At 40.5% G+C, this 20,211-nt stretch overlaps 1 protein-coding gene and 1 non-coding gene across 2 annotated transcripts in view; one reads left to right on the top strand and one right to left on the bottom strand.

Annotated features, from left to right (window-relative positions):
- Nucleotides 1–20,211, top strand: part of MICAL3 (microtubule associated monooxygenase, calponin and LIM domain containing 3) — a 188,923-nt gene that overhangs the window by 4,287 nt on the left and 164,425 nt on the right. The gene's annotated exons all lie outside the window — the stretch shown is intronic.
- Nucleotides 19,433–19,551, bottom strand: LOC112472367. Its single transcript, XR_003043623.1, has one exon. It is a non-coding gene; the product is annotated as a 5S ribosomal RNA (ribosomal RNA).

Below are 20,211 nucleotides of genomic sequence, written 5' to 3'. Positions count from 1 at the left end.
GCTAAGTAGTAAGTTCCTTGCATCCCTCTGCAGTGCTTATTCTCTGTCTGTCTCAGAAGGAACGAGCAAGCATGTATTGGTGTATGAATGAAAGCAAGGAAAGGAATCTTTATACATTCATTAGATAAGTTTAAAGAGATCTATTTAATTCTGTCTCTAGTGAAAGATCTAGTCTGGTTAACTCAGCAAGGAGAGGAACAGGACGGTTAGTTAACTAGTAGCTTTTATTGACTTTTCCTTACTGCTTTAAAATAAGTAATAACTGTGTAAAAGGCAAAGTGAAACTTTGGTTGGTCCTAACCTTGTCCTCCTGCCCTGCCGCTTTTCTGTTGCTGATTTCAGTATAGAGGAGGCATGTGTCAGGGAGGCCTTCCCTATGTCAGTGTGGAGGTTGGAGAGTAGGCAGAACCTACTTCCAGTACCTTTAGCCCCTGGGTTACAACAAAAAACCTTTAGTGCAGACTGTCTCCAGCCTACAGAGAGCTGACTTAGAAGGTCCCTACTAACACTCTTCGTCTTCCCCACTTCACCTGCCTCCATCACTAATGTTGCCTTGTTGTGAGTGGGAATTGTTGGGTTTGTGAGTGGAAGAGGAAAAGAAGTGGGGAAAGTAGCATCGTCATGATAATGATGTTAACAGTGATCACAGCAGCAGACATTTAGAGACCACTAACTGTATGCCAGGCTTTGTTCTGGGTGTTTGTGTGTACAAACTCATTTAGTCCTCACGCAGCCTTAGAGGATAGATACTATTATGATCCCTGTTTTATGTATGAGGAAGCTGAGGCACAGAGAGCTAAGTGACTTGCCAACGGTTGCAAGTCAGAAGTGGTGTTGACTCTGGCATTTGGGTCTGGAGTTGTACTCTCATGGACCAGTTAAGAGCAGCTGATGTGGGTAGACTTACTCCTATCAGGGTTATCTCCATCCTAGGGGGTCACTCCTCCCTCTTCACTTTTTTTGAGTTATCTATCTGAAATGCTACAGGAGAGATGCACTTAATTTAACCGGCATATACCTTTAAAATTGGGGCAGAGTCAGAGTTAGGACAGTGTAAGGGTCTTCAGGGACCTACGGGCTCGGTCATGGAATCTGCAAAGAGTGTTGATTATACTTCTGCTCCCAGAAAAGGCGAAGAAACCCTTCCCTTTCCCTCCTCTACCTTTTTGTTTGCCATGAGTTTCTGGTTCCCAAGACCTAGTACCTGAGCCCATCCTGTCATTGCCATAGCTCAGCTACTTTGTGGATGACTTTTATTTAATGTATTTAGTTTTTTAAACCAAGCTAGTCTGGGATTCTAAGCACTATTTGGAACTGAACCTTTTATCCAGTTTGGTCATGACTGGTCAGCATCATTTATTTCCCTGTGAAAAAGGAAAAGGGAAAACATTTTAATTAGTGATATAGACATATGTCAGTTTGTTCCCAAAACAGATAGGCTTGTCTCAAAACCAGACTTGCAGAGGTAGGGGGAAAAAAATCAATCTGCCTTTAGCATTTTAAGCACCTTTAAATTAGTGGATGTTAGGGACAATTCCATAGTAACAGTTGTCACTGAGTGTTACTGTGGGCCAGACATTGTGCCAAGTGCTTTGTATGTACACATCATTTCTAGTCTTCAGGTAGATACTGTCACTCCTATTTTACAATAGGACTATTCCTGAGAGTAACTTAACAGGTCTACAAACCTAGTAAGTTGCAGAAGCTGAATGACTTCAAGTCCTGTGTGTTTAACCACCTTGCTAAAAGGTGAAATGCAGAAGGGGTGAAAGGAAGAAGAAATGGGGAAGAAAAAGTATGAGGCAGGGGAAGAAAATTGGTGAGATGGCAACTTGACTCAGCCCTCAGGATTTACTGTACACTGTGTGCCCAACCTTAGTGGGCAAGATAGGCACAAAGAAGCCATGGGCCTCCACCATTCTCAGGGAGCCAGAGAACAAAGAGGTTCTAGAACATAAGAGCTTTAGGTTACACACTGGGACTTTCCTTCAACACTTTTACTGAGCAACTACTCTATATAAGGCAAGGGCCAGATAATAAGACAATGTCTGCCTACGAGAGGTCACCACATTTCTAGGGGAGGCAGATCCAAATGCAGAAAATTGTGGTGTGATAAGTAACTTAATTGGTCAGGGAGCCCTGAACATGGAGTGGTCAGAAATTTATACTTACTGGCAAAATATTTCTTCCTGATTTGGTTTTGTTAATTTTGCACGCACAAAGTCAAGAATTCCTAGAATTTATCTATCTCCCCTGGCTATTGTTTATGGAATGTTTGTGATTTTGCAAACAGGGGATGGCTTTGCAGCTCCTCTCTGAGGGAGGACCAACACTGCATTTCTGTTGGAGAAAGGCTGGGGCCATCTCCCCTTCCCGCAGGCTGCCCTTGGGCCCATTACCACTGCAGATCTGTTGAGATTAGCAGATTGTTTTGCAGTCACTGCTTGCCTGGAGGTACAGGTGCTCTAGTGGACTGCCAGCCCTCTCTAGAGGAGCCTGCTGCAGGGGCATGCCCTTTCCCGGGTGTTTCAGCAGGGTTGGGAGCAGTCCTGGGCATGGAGGTACTTAATTGATGCTTTGGGAATTAGATGTGACCATGTCACCTCCGAGGCTCTTTTCTCACTCTAGAAACACAATATACTGTGCCTGCAGGGACCTTGGAACCTGGTGGTAGTCTTGTAGTGGTATCTGTCAGCCCTCCCACTCTTCCATCTTCTTTAAGTATCTTTGTCATGTGCTTTATTTGGAAGCTGATATATCGTGGGAAAAAGCCTAAGGGGATTCTTACTGCTGGATATACTTAGTGAGATAGTTTTTGTTTGTATTTTAATCTCTTATAAGACCTTGGGATCACTTTGATTAGGTTCATTCAAATAGAAATTACTTGTATCTCCTGGAAATAAGTTAAGCGTCTTCTGACTTTTACTCCCTGCTATATTAATTGAGTTGACTCAGTCTGGTAATAATATTTAGGATCTTTTTACATGCTGCTCATGAAAAGTTCTTTCTGTCCATGACTTTCATTCCAAAGAAGGGTTCATTAGCTTAAAGGTATCCATTGCTTTAAGCGAACTTGATGTGAAATGAGGATTGACTTCCTGAATATAAATAACAGTGAATGTCTGTACTTCTTGGCTTTAAATTTAATTCTTAACAGTAAAGGAATTTTGCAACAAAATTCCTTCTCTAGGAATTAAAATTTTCATTTTTGTATATGCAACTTTTTCAGGCAGTCTAATCTTCCACCATTGGTAGGAATGACTGCCTGTCACTTTTACCTGCCTTGCCCTCTCTGTCCCCCACCACACATGCAGCCTCAGAGCCATAGATGTTACCGGGCTCTGCCTTTACAGGCTTCCAAGCCTGTTTTTTGGGCTTGTTGGTGTAGTAGACAGAACCAGGTGCTGTCATGGCTGTCAGTCAGGGTACATCCTGGCAGTGCCTGGCTGGCCAGCCTGTGCTCATGCAGTATTCATTGCACACCAGGAGTTGTCTGGACCATCGCCTCCTGTGCTGTCTCACTGAGCTCCATGTGCACTTTCCTTTCATGCTCATGTCCAGGCCATTTTTTGCAGGCTTTTGTGAGGCTCAAATGCTTGGGCATAGACAAGCAATAGGCAGGAAATCCCATGGTGGAGTACAAATTATTACCTGACAGTAAAGGAGGTCAAGGAATTTGGCTAAAATCCTTACTTATATTGGGGTATAGGAATGGTGGGAAGGAAACTAATTTTATCAGGAGTCTGTTTCATAAATACATTTCATGACAGGATCTCCTTTAATTCTTACAACAATCTCATGAAGTTAAGTAAATGATGCCTACTTAGGTTGGGAAACATGAGGCTCAGTAAGGTTAGAAGATTTATCTGAGCTATCTTACCTGGTAAATGGTGAAGCTACATTAGATTAAAAAACCCAAAACATGTAGTAGTTAAGAGCATGAACTCTGGAACTAGACTGTACCATTAACTAGGGTGTGACTTTGGTGTGTTCTTTAACCTCCCTGGTCCTCAGTTTCTTTAGTTGTGCAATGCTATAACAATCCTGCCTGTTACTCTGTGTGGTTTTAAGCATTTTAAATTCTGTCAGTCACTTGGTAAGCACACAGTGAGTGTCAGCAAGTACTATTATTGGCCCAAGCTTATGAAACTTAGAGTGGAATCCTGAGACTTTGGTTTCTTTTCATCTAGGAACAGTCTCCAGAAAGCATGTGTGGGTCCATTAAGACCTTGATAGGGAATGCAGTCAGCATTAATGTAATGGCTAGGAGGAGAGCCAGAGGGGAGAAAGAGCAATCAGGGGGATTGTTTTATAAACTATGTAAGTGTCTAACCAATGTACTGTATACTTGAAACAAACAAAATAAAATAAAAAAAAAAAAGAGTACCCCGAAACGGCTCCCACCCCCAGCTCCTGCTTTCTATCTCACTCTCTGCCTCATCCCTGGCTCTGCATAATTTTACTTATTAGCAACTTTTTGGACTTCCTAGAATAGTTTGTTCATCATCATTTCTTGTGCCCCTCTTCCACATGTTGCACTGTGTTGGGTATTAGGACAGGACATGGGTTCGTAGAAGTGTACGACCTTGTCCCTGCTCGTGAACTTCTCTGCTTTAGAAGATACAGTATTAATGTACAGAACAGTTGGTTAAGGGGGGAAGAAAAGCAATGAAGTGCCAAAATGGCACAGACCGGTGACTCCAGTGTTTTGAGAATTTATTATATGCTAAGCACTGGTTTAGATGTTTACATGAACCATCAACCCTGAAAGTTGAGTGATGCCGTATCATCTCGCTTTACTGATGTACCAGAGGTGTACACATCTTGTCTGAGGGTACATAGCACAGGACTGAGAAGAGCCTGGGGTTTGAACCCTCGTCCACACTGGCTGTCGTGGGCCTGTGTAGACCGTGTTCCAGGTCATTGGTAGGATGGTTTAGATGAGATGAAGGGGTGTTGGTGTGAGCAAAGCTTAGGGCTGAGAGAGAGCACAGCGCATTCAGGGGCAGTGAGGAGGCCAGCCTGCCTGGATTGGAGTTGAGTTTAGGGTTTATGGACTGCTGTGCCAGGTTCTTTCTGTTGAGAGATGTGTAAGACATGTTCCTTGCCCTCTGGAATCTTACTGTAGCTGGGGAGACAGACACAAATAGATAATTTCAGTATAGTGTGGTAAGAGCTGTGAGAAAGGTAAGTATAGGGTGCTGTGGAAGCAAAAGAGAAGGAACCAGGAAAGGTAAGTTAGTGGTGAGCTTAGCAGTTGAAGGCCAGAAAGTTTTCTGACAGGCAGAGAACAGTGTGAGTGTGAACAAGAGGCATGGCCTTACGGGCTTTTCTTGCTAGAAGCAAGTTTATTCACTTCATCTGATGGATGCTAGGGTACAGTGCAAAGTTTATAGGCACTGTAAGTTCATCAGAGGTATCTGAACACTGAGCAACGGCACGGAAGTAGCATTTTATGTTGATTAATCTTATAGATGCAGAAGAGATGAAAGTCAAGCAAGAGCAGTTATGGGAGGAGCCAGCAAACTTTTCACTGTAAAGGGCCAGAAACTTAATACATTACATTTCAATGGGCCATATAATTCTCTGATGAACCTACCTAGCTGTGCTATTATGGTATGAAAGCAGCCACAGACGATTGGTAAATGAATAGGTATGGCTAATGGCCATGTGCCAATAAAGCTTTTATTTATGGCCCCCAAATTTGAATTTCATATAATTCTCACATGTCACTAAATAGTCTTTTGATTCCCCTCCCCCACTCCACCTTGGGCTATTTAAAAATGTAAAAGCCATTCTTCTTTGCAGGTTGGATTTGGCCCACAGCTTCTGGTTTGCCCATCCCTGAGCAATTGGTGATGTTCATGTGTGCCGTGACAAGCAACTGGAACAGGATGTTGGTGGTGGAAGTAGAGAGAAGGAGGCCTGGTGCCAGAGACATTTTGGAAAGAGAACACTGATTAGATAGAGGAGATAATGAGAGGGAAGAGCCCCAGATAACACTGAAGTTTCAGGTTTCGTGCCTTCCTAGCCTTTTGGTAAAATTGGTCTTGTTTTCCGTATTCCAAGAATATGATTTGATTTTGGAGAAAAATCCAGAGAATGTGACTTAATTTTAGAGAAAAACCCAAAAATAGCTGATGTTTTAGGTGCTCCTAGACTCTTTCAGCATGGTTAATTGTTTCAATTTTCTCCCCATGTCACTGTGCCAGCTGCCTTTGCTGCCTTGGTCTCCAGGTGCTTTAGGCAGGAACTGGCTCCTGCGGTAACTGAGACATATGTCCATCTCTTTGTTGGGCATAAGTAAAGTTCATTTTTAGATGATTCTTTATTTTGATAAAATTTCAAATATGCAGGGTGGTTGTAAGAGCCGTATTGGGAGTTCCTTGTATCTGTTATCTGCATTTATTAATTAGATTTTATTAATTGTTTACATTTTGCCCTGTTTGCTTTATCATTCTTCCTCTACCCCTATGTGTGTGTGTGTATATGTGTGCATATATATGTGTATATATATGTGTGTATATGTGTGTATATATATATATATGTGCATTTTTTTCTGACCCATTTGAAAGTTGGAGACATTTTTCTTCTATAACTATAACATATTTTCTTCTATAACTACAGTACAGTGATCAAAATCAAGGAAACTTAACATTGATACAATGCTGTTATCTAATTGTTGTTTTGAACATAGCACCCCTCGATAGCTAATACTCTTAGATTACCTGCCATATGTAAATAATGATGCTACCGTTCCCTTTAACCAGAGTTATAGATACAGGTAGGAACCCACATTCCCAGCATCAGTGATTCTCCATGCTGGGGCTGCTCAGTGGGGTGTGACAGGACCAGCAATTGTCCAGAAGGAGAAGCAGTCCCAGGGCTGAAGTATCATTTGTTATCATGAGCATCCCAGAAGGCAGGGACTGTATTTTACTTCACATAGCTTCTGCCATTCCCTGCTGCCTTCATGAGAAAGTTAATCTCCTAAACAGAATAGCAGCCATAGCACCCAAGATCTCAGTTTTAGTTATACACAACATTCTTTCTTTTAGCTTTACTCTTCACCACATCTCAGCCTATGGAAATGATTCTTCTAGAATGGATTTTTTCCAGGCTTGATCTGGAAAATTAAATTAAATTAATTTATTTTGGAAATAAGATGGAAGGAAAAGGTATCCAACCATTTCTGACTTAGAACAAAAAGATTTTCTTTTTGCTACTTTAAAAGACTGAAAAGGGCAGAGTCCAATGCACATTCTTTAATTCTTTATGAGTAGCGAGAGCTTCTTTAGTTCCGTGAGAACTATGAGGAAAAGGGTCTGGAAATTCTGGACATGATGAGAAGGTTTAAAGGAAATGCTCTCCATATAAACAGGTGACTCACCGCATTCAGCTAAGTTCTCCGTGATGTAACTAAATGCTCTTGGTCTTTTCCTTAAGCCTGTGGAGATGTGATTGGGACCATGTACTGTTTGGATTGCTCCTGACCACCCACGAGCCTGTTCTTGTGATCTACGGGTCCCCAACCCTGGGCCACACAGCAGGCAAGCAAGCAAAGCTTCATTTGTATTTGCAGCCGCTCCCCAGTGCTAGCATCACTGCCTGAGCTTTACTTCAGATCATCAGGCATTAGATTCTCATAGGAGCATGGTCCCTGGTCTCAGAAAGGTTGGGGACTGCTGATCTAGGACACCTGAAGTCTAAAAGTCAAAAATTCTCAGTGTCTTAGGTCTGTAAGGCCCTGTTCAGGCATGGGAGTGGGTAGGTGGACCACAAAGGAGAATAAAGATGCCAGGGCTTCTGCATTCCCTGATCTCCTAGTCTAGATGAGACAACTTTGATTTAGCTGCTGCTGTGCAGTGAGCTCAGGGAATCACTTAATGGTTCTGTGTCACAGTTTTGCCATTTGTAAAGTAGAGAGATGTTGGCTGTCAACCAGTTTAAAGGGACATACTGGAGACAAAATTTGAGTATAAAATTTGCAGATGTGGTTGGCAACAAATACAAGAACCTATGTTTTCATAGGAATGCCCTTAACACAGATAGAGTTCACTGTTCACCACTAGTGTAGGAGGACTGGTGGGCAGAGGTGTTAGAAGCTTCCTAGACAGGATCTGCTCGTTTTCTTGGACCTTGTGGTTCATGGAATCCACAAGGCAAAGGCAGATAGATTCCATAAACATCAGCTTAAAAGTACCAGGGACGTACACAGAGAGTAGAAGTCACAGCCTCTATTCTCAGAGTTCACAGTTCACTTTGGGAGTCAAGATCAATAGCTAGTGAACACCAGGGAGATACAGAGAATTGGGTACAAATCATGCATGAGCATTCTGCTGCTCAGAAATGCGGTGCTTACTATTCTCCTCACTCCCTCTGCTTGAACTTCTCTGGTGCCTTACTTTTCTTTAGTCACTCCAGGCATGCCCCTGCTTCAGGTCCTTTGCACAAACTGTTCCCTCTTCCTGAAACACTTCCCTTAGATATAACATAATTAACTTCCTTAATCCCTGCATTTTTTTTTTTTTGATGTTACTTTCTCCATGAAAGCTGCTCATGCCACCCAGTGTAAAATTTCATTGTGTCCCCTTCTCCATGGTACTCCAAATTCTTTTTATCCTGCTTTATATTTTCCTTTCTTTCAGAGTACTAAGTAATCTCCAGCATGCTTTCCTTATGTTTATTAAGAGGCATAGTAGCCTAGGCTCTGGAGCCAGACTGCCTGGGTTTATGTCTTGGCTTCACCAGTGTACTACTTATGGAACCTTAATTACTTAACCCCTCTAGCCTCGGTTTCTTCATTTGTAAGAATGATACCTAACTCAAGATTTTTATGAAGATTAAATGGATTAATATTTATAAAATGCTTGAGATAACACCTGACATGGAATCAGCACTGTCTATGTGTTTGATAACTACAGCTTTTATTGTCTTTCCTACCACTAAAATGGAAGCTTTGTGAGGTTGGAGAGCTTTATCTGTTTGTTCTCTAATATGTCTCTAGCATTTAGAACAGGGCTTGACACAAAGCAGGCAGTAAGTATGTGTTGAGCCAGTGAATAGGCCGTGGGTGAATTGGTCTGGAAAGGGAAGCAATAAGGTGTGGGTTAGCTGTGGACAGCAGAGGCTGACCTGGGTTCCCATTCCAGCTCTGTACTTAGTGGCTGTGTGATCTGGACCAGTGTCTTTTTTTTAGTTATTAAAAACAAAAGAAAATTTAATAGATTTGAGTGTTTTTAAATGACTTTTAATTAATTAATTAATTAATTAATTAATTATGGTGGCACTGGTTAACAAAATCCGGTAAATTTCAGCTGTACATTTTAACAGTAAGGCATATATATATTTATACTGTGTGTTCACCTCCCATAGTTAGATTTCTTTCTATCACCACATATTTGACCCCTTTTACCCCATCTACCTCCCCTATCCCCTCTACCCTCTGGTAACTACTAGCCTGTAGTCCAAGTCCATGAGTCTCTGTCCTGTTTTTTTGTTGCTTTTAGGTTTATATCCCACATATAAGTGATGTCATGTGATTTTCAACTTTTTCTGTCTGGCTTATTTTGCTTAGCATGATTAACTGTTTCACTTTTAAACAAGATACTTTGTCTTTCTAGTATACATTCATAGCTTGTTTCCAACTCCCCTCCTAATACTGCCAAATTACAATTATTTTTATTTTGTCAGGGTTTTAACATTTACATTCACTTTTATAGCAAAATCCCATAGGATTCAGTGCTAATTTCTGATTCTTTTATTCTGGCTTTTCCATTGTTGACTTCTTTATTTTGATTTATCTCTTACTTGCCTGTTCTGGCTAGCGTCTTAAATATCCCCAAGTCTCAGGCTAACACCTTCCACATTAGAGTTGTTAGCAGAATTAGATGAAATAATATACAGTAAGTGTAAAGCATGATGTTGGCCTTGGTGGTAGCAGATGGTAAATGTTAGTTCTCTTTCTTCCTTGGCAATGCTGGGAGAAGTGAGTCAGTGAAGGAAGCGGATTGGTGGGGAGGAGCAGGGGAAATCCTGAGTCGAGGTGTAGAGAGAGGGACAAAAACAAGATGTTAGATAGAGGTGTGACCATTACCAGCCAGGGTGACTGGAGTGGTTAATGAAATGAAGCTATTTATTGTCAAACTTTGATGCTAAGACGAGGGGTTTAGATTTTTTTTGTAACTTTATTTTGATATAATTTCAGAAAAGTGCAAGAATAGTACAAGGAACTCTTGTTTACCCTTTACCCAGAACCACCAATTGTTTCTATTTTGCCCCATTTGCTTTTTCATATTTTTTTTCTTTTCTCTGTATGAAGTAGAGACATTGTACCCATTGACCCCTAAATACTTAAGTGTTTATTCCTAAGTACAGGAAATCTATTTCTTAGATTTCGATAGGGAGCCTTAGGTTCTTAAATAAGGCAGTGGTACAATATGAAAAATACTTGGGGAAGACGGGCTGGAGGCTGGCAGGGCCTGTGGGCAGGCAATTTGGAATAATTTCCACTGGAGGATGATGACAAATTAATGACTAGAAATGGGAAAAGGAATAGAACCCCAGGAGATATTTAGTGGAGTCTTGGGTATATACTGCTTGGAATGGGGTGAAAGCTAGGATGAGGGGGAGGGAGGTCTCACATGCTGTTAGAAACCACTGCTTTCTGGGGAGGAGAGCAGCATGCATAATCTGAAAAGGCAAGTTCAGCTTTATTTTATGCTCGGGAAAATGAAACATCACTCCCCTCCTTTATTCATATTACAGTCTGTGAGGATAAAGGTCTCCTTCATTCTTAAGGGAGCAGCTGGGACATGCTTGTGTTTTCAAAGGCACAGAGATGCAGTGTGATCTAAAGGTCAATGCAGTTGCAGATAACTGGGGAAAGTACTTTATGCTTTGTCATGCAGATAGTGAGTAGAGATGTAGATCTAGGGGTCATTAGTGACGAAGACAGATGGTATTAAATGGGGAAGATGATGAGAAACCAAAGACCAAAACCAGCCTTGGGAGGGAGAATCTGTAGGGAACCAAGGAGAAGTGAAGACCAGAGGAAGAAGCTTAAAGAGAGAGTAGCAACAGCAATGGCAATAGAAATAGCATTAAGAAAGAGGACTCAGACTGAGCCAGAAGAGACCTAAGGAGCAGTGAGTGAGCCCCCAGGCATTCTTCGTACCAGGCTGGTGCCCTTCGTGGTCAGAAGGTACTGATTGGGCTTTTTTTTCCCAGAGCGGGAGCCAGAACTCACAGCTTTAAGGGATGTTCTGTGAATAATGCCACCCAGGGTGCTAAACCTAATCAGACTGTTGAAGGATTTAAAATTAACTTACCAGTGCCTAAGTGTTTTTATGGAAGAAATACCTCAGGGAGAATTTATCAAAGAAGATGTCTTACATTTGAGCTTATACTGAGTATTAAAAGACCTTGCCCCCTTTTAAGATAATGTATTATATGGAAGATTGTGCTATTCTCTCTAGTTTTCAAAATTCCCAAGTATAGGAAAATATTGTTACAGGAAAGTCTTGATTGCCTCTGGAGTAGTAGACTCTTGGGAGTGAAGTCACTACAGGATTATACTTTGTTCCCATAAATATGCTTTGAGCACCTTTTAACTACTAAACACTGGGAATATAGTAGTGAACCATGGCCTGCCAGAGTCTGCTCATACCTTGTGGTTAAATTTTCTGGAATTTTACAAGTTAGTTTTTAAAAACAGCCATTATTAAAAATTCAACAATTTATAATTAAATAAATTACATTAAAAACAAGGGTAATAAATACTCAAATCATATCATTTCCTCATTATTTTAGTATTGACTGTGCTCTTATGTCTCTTGTATCCACATGGTAGAAATACTATGTAACAGTGAACGATGGCACGTCCCTACCCAGCTCTGTGTCTGTGTTCAGAGATGTCAAGTTGGTAGCTTGAAACTGGGTAGGGTGGGAGTATTTATACCACAGAAACCAACAAACACCACAAATCATTGCTTCATTTATTGTTTCATTCATTGTCTAGGAAAGTGATGGAGAAAATGTTAACATTTGCAGTGTAAACTTAAAATGTTTTATGTCTTGTAGCCATTACATTATGAATAGCACCTAAAATACTGAGGAAATATTCTTCTCATATTTGAAAATGAGGGTCCAATAAAGCAAAGAAGTTGCTCAGATCATGTTTGATATACATCTTCTTTGTTCCAGTTTTGTTTTACTCTTGAAAGTAAATGAAAATATCAACCAACATTCATTTATTTATTAATTTAATCCATAGGTTGGCCACAGAGATGAGTGAGACAAAAATCTGCGACAGCATTCTGTGAGAATTAGTTGGCTCTATGGAATTTACAGTAAAGAGTATCGTATATTTTATTGCTACATACGTTATGTTATATATTACTATCTATTATTATAGATTTTATTACTGTATTATATATTTTATTTCTAGCATATGCTGTGTATTTTTTATATCAGTAAAATTTATAGTAAATGTATGTACATATAAAAACATGAACATATTTTTGGAGAACATTTGCCAACAAACCACCATAGAGAGTTAAATAAACACTGCTTCTTCATAGGGTTCTCAGTTTAGTGGGGAAGATTGATAAATAATCACAGAGATACAGAGGAAAGACCTGTGAGGGTCCAATAAAAGTGTGTGACAAAGTACTCAATCTGGGCTGAAGTGAAAGTCTGGGAAGGCCTCAGGTACTAAAATTCAGCACAGACTGCTAGTGAGTGGGGAGCAGGGCCTGGGGCAGAGGGAGCAGCCTCTGTGTATGGGTGGGGCAGGCTTGAGGATCAAACAAGCAGTTCCTGCTACTAGAGCATGGTCATAAGAGGCAAGGAGGTGGGAGTTCTGGAAAGAAATCTGGACATGGATCAGATTTTGTAGGTGCTTTCTGTAGGTCATGTGAAGGTCATGTTAACAATCTAAGCATTCCGTTTTTAGGCAAGTTGGCCATTCATTTGCCACAGACACCTAAAGACAGCTTTCCATTTGGCCAGCTAGATGTGGCTTCAGAAAAGTGGTGTTAATATTTTTTATGTAGTAAATACTTAAATTGGACAAATATGAATTATCTGTTTACTGTGTACAGGACTTTATGCTAATGATTTTCAAGGAGATACAAGTTGTTAACTATGTCCTTGCCTACTAGGACTGTATTTCATGGTAGGAGAGCCAGAAACATGTACAGTGAGCTGTAATATAACACTGCTTTGAACAAAATGCTGTAGAGGAAGTAATTAATTCTGATTGTGGGTTGAGGAAAGCCATATGGACAGGCAGGATAGTAGTTTGCAATAATTTACTTGGGGCACCCCAGAAGAGTATCCCACTTTTGACCAAAGGCCCTTACTGTCTTTAATTCCTGACTCATCTCCATCATCTACTGTCTTGAAGTCTCTGATTATTTCATGAATACTAATTCTGCCTCTAACTAGACTGCTAAAGAGACCACATCCTATGCTTCCCTCCTGGCCTTCATGTCACCTGACCAGGAATTCATGTGCTTTCAGAAATATTTGTTGGTTTTTTATGTCCACCAGAAAAGCATCCCAGAATCCAGGTTTAGAAGACACTTTAGACAAAAGATATAAGCCTAACATTTAGGAGGTGTGCTGGGTTGGGAGAAGGTACTGAAAAGGGTTCCTGTCTCTAAGCTAGGGCTATCTCATAGAAGTCACTGAATGCAGCGGGGGCATTCTTCTAATGAAATATTTGGTAAAAAGACTCATCATTTTTATTCTTCTTATTTTATTGTCATTTATCGAATACCTCCTGTGTGCCAGGCCCTGTGTTACTTATGAGAATACAATGACACATAACACAAGGTTACTGCTCTTGGTTTTTTTTTTAACAGCTTTATTGTATAATTCACATGACACACAGTTCATTCATTTAATGTGTAAGATTCACTGGTTTTTAGAGTATTCACAGAATTATACAATCATCACCATAATCAATTTTAGAACATTTTTGTCATCCAAAAAAGGAATGCTGCACCCATAGCAGTAAGTCTTTACTTCTTTCCAGTCTCTCTCCCCCCAGCCTTAGGCAACCACGAATCTACTTTCTGTCTCTCTAGATTTGTTATTCTAGACGTTTCATATAAATGGGATCATACATACAATGTGTGATATTTTGTGACTAGTTTCTTTCACTTAGCACAATATTTTAAAGTTCATTTTGTAGCATGCACCAGAACTTCTTACTTATGGACAAATAATATTCCATTTTATGGATATATTACATTTTCATTTAATAGTTGATGGATATTCCCCTTGGGCTATTTTGAATAATGTTGCTATAAACATTCATGTACAAGTTTTTGTATGTATATATATTTTCATTTCACTTGTGTATATACATACCTAGGAGTGAAATTGAGGGGTCATATAGTAACTTCATGTTTGACATATTGAGGAGCTGCCAAACTGTTTTCCATAGCAGCTGCACCATTTTACAGCCCCACCAGCAATGTGTGAGGGTTCCAATTTCTCCACTTACTCAGCAACACTTATTATAGCCATCCTAATGGATGTGATGTGGTATCTCATTGTGGTTTTGATTTGTATTTCCCTAGTGGTTAATAACGTTGAGCATCTTTTCATGTGCTTACTGGCTATTTGTAAACATTCTTTGGAGGGTCTCTCTCGGTACCTTTTCTCTGTCTCTATCACTGTCATCTCTGTTGTCTCTGTCCCTCTGAGTCCCTTTACTCTGTCTCTCTCTCTATCTCTTGCACTGTCCCTCTCACTCTCTGCCTCTGAGAGGAGACCACACTCTGTAGAATGTTATCCCTTTTCTAATAAACTTTCCTTTTGAATCTAAAAAAAAAATTATTTGGAAGAATACCTAATCAAATACCTTGCTCAATTATACATTTTGATTTTTATTATTGAGTTATAAGAGTTCTTTGCATATTTTGGATATAAGTTCCTTATCAGATATATGATTTGCAAATCTTTTATCACATTCTGTGATAAGTCTTTTCACTGTCTTGATGATGTGCTTTATGCTTTGAAGCATAAAAGCTTTTGATTTTGTTGAGCTATATTTGCCCTCAGTTCTTTAGTAAACTCAGATTTATATGGCATATTTCTAACCTTTCAGGAGTTTCTGTTATATTTAACAAGTCTCTAGAGCTGAATAGTCTATAACCAGTCTCATAACTTGTAATACGCAGAACCTCTTATGTTAGTGACTTTGTTTTAGCTTTTAGAAACTTAAAATCCTGTGAAAGTAGAGATTAAGGCGTATAGACTCTTTATAGCATTTACTCACCATGTCTCTGGTGAAAACAACTATAAGCTGATGACTACTGAATACATTGATTGGGGGTCAGATTTCTGAGAATAGTTGGACATAAACGTGTTGAGATAATATTTAAGCACAAGCCAGGAAAATGGAACAGTATCATTTCCCATTGTAATTTCAACTCCCTTGTGTTATCTAATGAGATTTTCAGCTCTATTTACTCTAGTATAAGGCATGGAACTTAATAACAAGAAGTGCTTCGGTTATGTAGATAAGTTATCAGAATGAAAAATTTAAACTATCTCCAATGCTGATCCCTGCAAAATATTTTAGCAGTCAATCCTCTTCTGCTGTTGTTCAGACAAGACTAAGAAGAAGTAAGACATTTTACTTACATGATAATGTTCTGTACTGAACCACCTTACACGTCTGTAATAGTACCATTTCCAACAGATGAGAGAGCAAGCTCAGGAGGTGTGCAGCAGAGGCTGTTTCTTGCCTTAGATAACATTCCCACTGTTAGGTGGGAATGCTGGCTTCACTTTTGGGGGACATACTTGCAAATACTTGCAAGTGTGTTATTTCAGAGCCTCATTTCTTTTGTATCCCTTTTAATTTGTTTAATCAGGTATTACCATTTCTAAGTTAGGGTCAATGAACATGTTGGTGTTTTTTCTTTGCATGTAATCTGAACAAGTGGATATAAATCACATAGCTGGGGGCTAGGGGTAGGTGATGGAGCATAGGAAAAAAAATGTGAGAGGAACCTAAAGTGTGGAGAAGATGAGAATTTCTTAACAAATGCAAGAAGGTTGTGGGAATTTATTAAATAGGAAGAGAATCAAGTAAAGTATAGGACAGTGAAATTCCCAGGCTTGTTCAGTAAGTGTTATTATTCCTGAGGCATCGAAATGCTTGGAGGACTTTTTAGCAAGTGTAATTTTGAAATGAAGCATGGTACCATATCCCCATTTTGGATGGAGTTGCCTGTGATCAAGTGGCATTTTTGATTGTTCAGGTCTTTCTCCTCTGCAGAACTCAGAATCATTCCATATGGTTTTATGAATACAAGTTGACTTGAGACTGACAGTTCTTCCAAATAAGTTGGCCACTCTTGGAATGTTTTTGAAACCTGTGACACTTTGTCTTCTTTGCCTGCATTACTCATGGTGGGTACAGGTCTTCATACTTTGAAGATGGATGTGATGTGTTTAAGTATGGAGGCCCTAAAGTCAGACTGCCTGGGTTCGGTTACATCTTCTGCCACTTAAAACTATGTGACCTTGAGTACATTACTAAATTTCTGTGCAATTTATAAAATGTAGATAATAATACCTATCTCATGGGATTAATATGAGGTTAAATGAACCTCATAAGAACAGCATACAAAACAGTGCTCATCACACAGTAAGCACACGTGAAATGTTAGCTACTATTGTTATTTTTATTGTTGCTATGAAATAATCAAAACATTAATTTCCACCAAGCTCTCATAAATGAAGTAGGTGATCAAATTGGGTGACAGTATATTTAGTAAAACATAAAGGATGAAAAGAAATAACAACAATACTAATAATTCCCATTTATTGAGTACCTCCCGTGTGTTAGGCCTTGTAGGCTCTTATATATATTGCTTCATTTAATTCTCATAGCAACCATGCAGAGTACTCTTATGAGCACTGTTGAGGCCATGCTCAGGGTGAGGCAGCTGCTCAGTAGAGCTAGTCTTAGTCACACATCTCTTCTGCTTTCCTTGTCTGTGTTCGCCTTGGGAGCCAAAGTAACAGGAAAGTCATTCTTTGACCTGAGCCTATTGTTTCAGCTATTCACAGAATAGCTGAATGGAGCTAGGATTTCCAGGACATAAACCTTTTTTTGGGTGAGTCTTTTCTGTTGTGATGATTGAACTGTCAGGAGAAGGACCTCAGGGGACTTGTCTTTTAAAAAGACCAGTGATCAACTGTTTCTAAGCCAGGCCCATTGGTCTCTCTTCCACCCACAGGCAGATAGATACCCACAGCCTTTACCTGCCACCTCATGCTGGGGGATGAGGGTGGAGGGGCTCATGCCCGCTCCTCACTATCACAATATAGGATGGCCCTCAGGTTGGGCCAGGGCCTGGATGGCCCTGACTTTGTCCTAGCCTCCTTTAGGAAGGAAAATGTACTCAGCTACATATTCTCTAGAAACACGTCTCTGATCAGATAATATGATTTGCAGAAATCTCCTGTTCTGTGGGTTGTCTTTTCACTTTTTGATGGTGTCCTTTGAGGCCCAGCATTCCCTTGCCACTGCTCCATCTGCTCCCCCGGCCCTGTTTCCCTTACGATGAGGCTTGGCAAGTGTTGGGATGTCACAAGATATCAGAGAAGAGGGAGGTAGCAACCCCTGCCCGCACAAACACACATTTCCCTTCCCCCTCCTAAGGCAATTCAACCCATAGATGAGTTAAGATTAAAGACCCATAGTTCAGTAGGCCTGGAGTCAGGGTGAAGCTCTGCTGAAAAGACTGTGGGACTGCAGTGAATGGCTGAAGGCCCCATGCAGCCTGATATGGGTAGCCCAGGTGAGCTCTGAGCAGAGAGCAGGTACAGACTGCCAGGTGCTACAGAGCAGCAGGTATGTGCTGGTGGCGTGAGTGCTGAACATGGTAGATTGCTTTGGGTCTGGCAGTGCCAAAGACTACATATGCTGACGGGTCAGGTTACAGTTGCTGTGGGAACTGTGACCTTTGAATTTCCTGGCATATGCATGGAATTTCAGTTGCATAATACTACAACAACTTGGATTTTTCCCCCTTCTTGCCCTCCTTCTTGGCATTTAATTTTTTTTTTTTTTTTTTTTTTTAATCCCAGTGAATGAGATCCATAGCTCTCTGCCTGTCCTTTTCTTGGGGGCAGATAGTCTCTCTCACTTTTCTTCTCTAGTCTCTCTCACTTTTCTTCTCCTGCTCCCCCAGAATGCCAGGCAGGAGAACAGCCAGGGCCCTAGCATGTGGGAATCTTCCTCCTGTGTCCAGGCAAGGACCTTAGCCTGGGGTGAGCCAGCCTGGAGCTGCCTCTGGGATGGACCACTGTATGTTTCAAGGTGGGCCCAGCTGTCCTGTGTGCTTATTTCTCCCAAAGGGACCTTGCCTGTTTCTGCATCTGCACTTCTGTTTATACTGCTCTGTGTGCATGGAGCATCCTTACCGGGTGGCTTAGTTAAATTCTTCCCAGACTTCAGTTTCTACTTGGAGACCTACCCTTTCTGGGAAATGTTTCACCACCACAGCCTGAAATTATTCCCTCTTCCAGTGAACATTTCATTTGGCATTTAATCAGATATTGTCTCAGGATAGTTTTCTTGTTGTCTCAGAACATTTGTCATTTGGAGTAGAGGGGTAGTCTGCTTTCTTTTTTCTACAAATCAAATTATAAGATTCTTGAGGGCCAAGATTTGAAATATTTGCATTGCTTCTTAAGTGGTCACTAGTTTTATTGGATTTGCTGAATTAAGAATATATTTTCTTAGCATCAACTATGAGGAGGTCATCAGGCTGGGAACTATGAAGAACATAGGAAAAACAAGGTTCTTACATCCAAATTCCATAAGATGCCTAGCCTGGCATAGCCTGGCATTGCATGGCATGGCCTTGCCTGCTCTGCCATCCTCTTCTTCTTCTGCCATTGAACTCTAAACCCACTGGCCTTGATTCTTAGAAGGCCCAAGTCTATTGTCACTTGATGGCCTATGAACATGTGATTCCTTCTGCCCCTAGACTTAGACTTCTTCCAGTCTCAGGCAAGATACCACTTCATTACCGAGGCCAATCCTGACCACCTCAGTCAAGGATGCCCCTTCTGTTATTTTCTCTTATATTCTGCTATTCTTTTCCCCTACAGATCTTTTCACAATATGTAAGTAGGGACTTATTTGTCTATTTGTGAATTGACATTTTTATACTGATGGTTGTTCCCCACTGTATTTCCATTTCAGGGACATAGGAGACATACTGTTTTGTTCACATTCTATGCTCAGATCCAACATGATGCCCGATATTTAGTAGACTCACAGAGAATGCTAATTTTTGGCGGGGGGCGGGGCGGGGAGGCAAGGCAACCCTTGGTTCACCTCACAGGTTGCAAGGACCTTGTCAGCTTACAATCCCTTATTTTTTATTTTTTATGCTTACAGCACCTGGTCTTCCTAGGTGGTCTCCCATCCAAGTACTAACCAGGCCCGACCCTGCTTAGCTTCCGAGATCAGACGGGATTGGGCTTGTTCAGGGTGGCATGGCCGTAGACGAAAATGCTAAATTCTTGCGCGCTCTTGTAGAAAAATATGCACTTTTTTTTTTTAAGAGACTAGGAAGAAACATAAAATGACTAATGATTTATCCTATAGATTATTCTGCTTTGGTTGTTTGCAGTAGACAGGCCTTATGGAACTACCATTGTCCCTCCCTTGAGATAAAAATTGGAACTTCTTTGATCTAGGCAAAATACATGTGTTTTTTTTCTTTCCTTCTTTCTTCCTCCCACCTTCCTCCCCCTCCCCCTCTTTATTTAGTTTTTTATTTTTTGGCTTGTTTTAGAAATGATTTAAGGCAATTTTGGCTCCTGATTTGTGCTGTACTGTGAAGAGGATGAGGCAGGACTATTATTTTATTTTGTGGAATTCTAGACACTTATTTTGCGACCTTTGGGATACTCACTTTTCCTTAAACTTTTAGAATCATTTTTGAGAAGCAGTCTATGCTACCAGGAACCGCTAGGAAAAGTGGAGCTTTTAGTTTTGTCTCTTTGCTGACTTCCCCAGGGGAAATTGGTATAGGCATGTGTGTTTTTCCTAATCTTTCAAAGTGGACTTAATATCTCAACTTTCTCTTGTGCTGAATACTGTCTATGACTTGCCTGTGAAAATGTTTAAATAAAGAACCTGAAGTAATGTCTCCAAACCACTTT

Source organism: Pteropus alecto, unplaced genomic scaffold (assembly GCF_000325575.1).
Source record: "Pteropus alecto unplaced genomic scaffold, ASM32557v1 scaffold76, whole genome shotgun sequence".
In the NCBI taxonomy this organism is placed as follows: domain Eukaryota; kingdom Metazoa; phylum Chordata; class Mammalia; order Chiroptera; family Pteropodidae; genus Pteropus; species Pteropus alecto.
The sequence above is the reverse complement of the archived record's forward strand: the minus strand, read 5'-3'. Positions and strand labels throughout refer to the sequence as shown.